Source organism: Nicotiana tomentosiformis, chromosome 7 (assembly GCF_000390325.3).
Source record: "Nicotiana tomentosiformis chromosome 7, ASM39032v3, whole genome shotgun sequence".
Classification (NCBI taxonomy): Eukaryota; Viridiplantae; Streptophyta; class Magnoliopsida; order Solanales; family Solanaceae; genus Nicotiana; species Nicotiana tomentosiformis.
In genome coordinates, this window is record NC_090818.1 from 57332086 (window position 1) to 57337482 (window position 5397).

Here is a 5397-nt window from a genome sequence, read left to right on the forward strand (position 1 = left end):
CAATGAAATGAAAAGACTCCAAGAGACTGCGACGACCAAGCAGCTCTACCTTGAATCCTTACGATCCCGCTTTAACTCTGCTCAAGTCCAATATCTCCAATACCTGGCTCTGCACAAAAATATGCAGAAGTGTAGTATGAGTACACCACAGTCGGTACCCAGTAAGTATCAAGACTAACCTCAGTGGAGTGGAGATGAGGTACAGTCAAGATACTCACTAGTCTAATAACCTGTGCAATATAATATACAAAATACTAGGAAGCATATAGCAATAAGGGCAGGATAAAACAACTGGTGGTATATGCAGCAAGACAACAAGAATACAAATAAATATCCCTCAATAATTAATAAATACATGTACGCCCAATTAATTCAAATTGTTCAAATAAATATCCTTCACATATAATTCTTCTAAATAACTCTCTTTCAAGTGTAGTTTTCTCAAATAATTATTTTTCAAATACAATTCTTTCAACAAATCTTTTCAAATAAATATCTTTAAAATACAATTCTTTTATATAATTTTTTTTGAATAAAAATCCTTCCAAATAAATATTTTGAATATAATTCTTTCAATTAAAAAGTCACCATATGACACCTCATTTCATAATCATAAAAATACGGGTCTCAGCCTATTTTTATATTTTTCTTAAATACGGGTCTCAGCCCATTTTCATATTTCCATGGCACCTCGTGCCCATAATTAAATCATCATATTTTCCTGGCACCTCGTGCCCTCATTTCATATCACAACTGCACGGATAATTCACGTGCCGATTATCATTATCATTTCATCACAGCACCTCGTGCCCACATTTCATATCACAACTGCACGGACAATTCATGTGCCAAATATCCTTATTATTTACTCACGGCACCTCGTACCCATATTTTATTTTATAATCCGCCTGGCAATAGCCACAGGCTCTCAATTTCAATATAAAACAGATTGTTATCAATTTACTATCAACAAGACCAATTGCACAAGGCATAAAAATAAACACAAGAAAAATCACAACATCACATAAAAATCATCAACACCACAACACCACATCATCACGTATCGTCCCTGACAATAGCCACCCTTATCGCTCCTATTGCCACCTTTATCACCCCTATAGCCACCCTTATCGCTCCGCCCAGACAATATCAATAGCCACCATTATCGCTCCGATTGTCACCATTATCGCTCCTATAGCCATCCTTATCGCTCCGTCCAGATAATATTCCAACAAACACAACAACAGTAAAATGCCACCCTTATACCCACATAATATCAACGGTGAAATACCACCCTTATCTCCCCAAAATAATAACTCACACAACACAATAATTTACACAAAAAATTAACACGACAACATAATAAAATCAAGTCATATCACAATTTACCCAATGGCCACAACCAAATTCCAAAGATATAACAAAATTAATTAATTTCACAACAAATAACTCAAGGCTCCACACAATGTATATAACACCCAAAAACAATCAATAGAGATAGAAATTACTCAGCATAAAGCAAAGCCTTCATTAATGTAAATTTAGATAATTATATTAGCGCTTCTTCTTAAACTTGCTTAATTAATTATTTGCATAGGAAAAATTCAAAATGAAATTAAATTTCCAGAATTATCAAACCAACAAACTCACGGAATTACATAAATATTTAAGTAACAATCACATCAAATTGTTATATAAAAACAAGTTCAACCAACAGGTATTTAGGCATGACAAATAGATGATTAAATAAATGCCAACAATTATCTAATTTACTACACAATATGCCTAAGACTCAACCCAATATATTTTGCACATACAAGCCCGAGTACGTACTCATCACCTCGCGTACACGGCTTTTCACATTTCACAAACGGCACATAAGACTCGATGCCTAAGGGGTAATTTTTCCACTCGAGGTTAGGCAAGACACTTACCTTTTTGAAATTAGGCTGATATTCCAAAATAGTTTTCTCACGTGAATTGACCTCCGGACGGCTCCAATCTTTCTTGAGCCTTCCTTACATTACTACGAGGTTCCGAAAATTCTAGCAACTTCAATCTATTTAGAAGAATAACAAAAGTGAGCCATAATTAGGAAGCTTTTCATGGTTTCAGCTCATTTGAGCATTTTATCAAACACTAGGTGTGCAAATTTGGTTACAAGGTTCTTCTATAAGATTTTCTTCATTTCACAACCCAATCTTTACTTATTTGATCTCAACAATCTTTCTACAGACCTAATTGGTACAAGCATATATACATAATACTCTTACACCCAAGAATCATACTCCCAATCACCAATCTTTTACCCCAAACTCGAAATTGAAGACTAGGGGTTGAATCTTACCTCTTAGATGAAGATCTTGTGATTAGCTTCCTTGATTCTTGAAGATTGGATGATTAGAATGTTAGGTTCCCTCCTTCTCTCTCTAAAATTCTTTTACCTCTCTCTAAAACCCTCAGAATAATACCCTAAAATAAGCCCCGAAACCTATTTATCAAAATGGGGTCTGGTTATGAAAATAGAAAAATTAACCCTCCGAAAGCAGGTCTGCGGTCGCATAATGGACCGCAGAATGGGTATGCGGACCGCACAATTGATCGCAAAATTGGTGCCCAGAACTGGGCTGTTCTGGTCCATTCTGCGACCAGTTTTGCGGTCGCAGAAGCAGTTTCGCGATCGCGTAACGATTTTGCGATCGCAGAATCGTATTTTTTCAGCCTTTGGTAATTTGGTCATAACTTCTTGTAGGAGTGTCCAAATTATGAACGGTTTGAAAAGTTAGAAACTAGACTCAAAGATCTTTCATTTGATAGGTAATACACCATATAACACTTCGTATGATGAGGGTTATGCTTATTTGAAGTTAGGTCTTATGCGAATTCACTTGAAACTTTAGTCTATTATGAAATTTTCAAGTTCTACATTCGATGCCGAATCCTATCGAATCAAGCCCGATTAACCTCAAATTTTGCACACAAGTCATAAATGACATAACGGACTTATTTCAATTTCCAGAATCGGATTCCGACCTCGTTATCAAAATTTTAACCTTCGATCGATCTTTTCGAAACTCGTCTATTTTTCCAACTTTCGCCAAAATGTGTCGAAATATCTTACGGACTTCCAAATACAAATTCGGACATACGCCTAAGTCTGAAATCATCATACAAAGCTATTGACATCATCAAAATTTTATTCTGGGGTCGTTTTCTCAAAAGTCAACTCTCTGGTAAACTCTTTCCATTTAAGCTTCTAAATAAGAATTGTTCTTTTAATTTATTTTCGAATCTTCCGAAAATCAAACTCGACCACACCCACGGGTCATAATATATATTACAAAACTGCTCAAGACCTTAAATCACTGAACGAGGTATTAATTCTTAAAATGACAAGTCGGGTCGTTACATAACCACTTTATGACCGAGAGGTATCTGGTGGGTACTTAAGAATTGAGAGTCATAAAATACCCTGATCTACCTAACAAGCATTAATTTACTATACCCATTAGATTTGCGCCTAGGTGAAGGTTACATCACTAGGCTTTTTCCTTAATTGATTAAAAGACCAAAAATATTTTATTCTCTAGTTGTTGTTATTCAGTTTAATTCCTTAGCTCGTAACTTAGATAACAATCACCCACCATGTTTGAAAGTCTAATTTAGCTATCTCACGTTCTCTTCTTGAGTGTTTACCTTAATACCGATCTAAAATCCATGTGGAATTCAACCCCTACTTGTGATGGATTTTATAATTGCAACGACCATTTCATGCTTGTTATTTGAGTGTGAACTGAACGTGATAAGTTTTTGTTGCCGTTGCCGGGGAGTTTTACGGTGTTTGCTGTATACTTGAGTTTGTTTCTTGAAATATATTCTTTTACTTTTGTGATTCTAATTTGTTGAAGTGATCGTAGGTTCCAAATGGCGAACAACGAACTTGGAATTATGCCATTGGGAGAGGTGGATAATGATGAGGACCAACTTGATGAAATGCCTCAAGCTCCACAACAAAACCGCCAAGGCCATGGTCAACAAGATAATGTGCCTCCACCTCCCCCACCTTCACCACCACCACAACCACAAGTGGCGCAACATCGAATTTTGCCCAATGAAGGTTATACGAGTGTCATAATCACCCTCGTATTAGGGCAGGAAACTTTCAAATTACCAATGTGATGCTTACTTTGCTCGAGCAACGAGGTTATTTCACTAGGGCACTAAATTAAAATGCTTACAAGCATTTGAAGGGTTTTGTGGATACGTGTTGGGGGAACAAACAAATAAACATTTCGGGAGATGCTTTGAGGCTAAGGATTTTTTTCCTTCTCACTAAAGGGTAAGGCTTTGGATTGGTTGGAATGCTTGCCTAATCATTCTATCCATATTTGGGATGTATTGGCGGCAAAGTTTATTGCAAAGTTTTTCTCTCCCGGGCACATGGCTACTCTTCGGGGTGAAATATTAGCTTTCAATCAAGAGCCCAATGAACCTTTGCATGAAATTTTAGAGAGATATCAGACAATGGTGAAGGAGTGCCCGAACAATGATATGAATGACAACTTGATTCAATAATCTTTCTACTGTGGTATTAATACTATGAACCAATGTGTGCTCAATCAATTGGCCGGAAGCAATTTTATAACAATACCTTACACGGAGGCATGTGGGATTCTTGATGAGATGGAGAAAACTTCTTTGGCTTGGCAATCCCGAGCTAATGTTCCCTAAGGTGATCCCAATATGATCCATCTTCACAAAGAGTTGCTAGACTATGAGCAAGCTATTGACGAATTGACCACAACCATGACTCAACTTGTTGAGGCCAAACTTTATCAAACACAAGCTCCTAAGCAAGTTCATGCTATGAAGGGCGTAAATGTTTTGGCCAACAAGAGGAGGATTAAGGGTCCAAAATTCCAATCCCGAGTGGAGAATTATGCACAAGATGATTGTAGCTTTGACCAAGATGATTCCTATCAAGAGCAAGAAGAAGAGGTACAATTTGTGAACAATTACCAAGAGGAGCTGAGCAATTTTCAAGGCTCCAATCAAAATTAATGGCGTTCTCAAAATAATCAAGTCAATTGGGGTTTTAACAACCAAGGGAATTGGCATAAAAATAACAACAACCAAGGGAATTGGGGAGGCAATAATCAAGGAAATTGGGAAAGCAACAACAATCATGAAAATCGAAGATTGGGTTTTCAAAGGCCCCCAATGTATCAACAACCAAGCAACCCGCCTCCTTATCCTTCCCATGGTTCGAGTTCTTCAAATAATGAAATGATCCGTACTGAGAACAATTTCAAGCAAATGATGGAGAAGAATGTGGATTCGGATGCCCAACTTGCCTCACATACCACATCAATCTGTAATCTTGAAGTTTAAATGAGG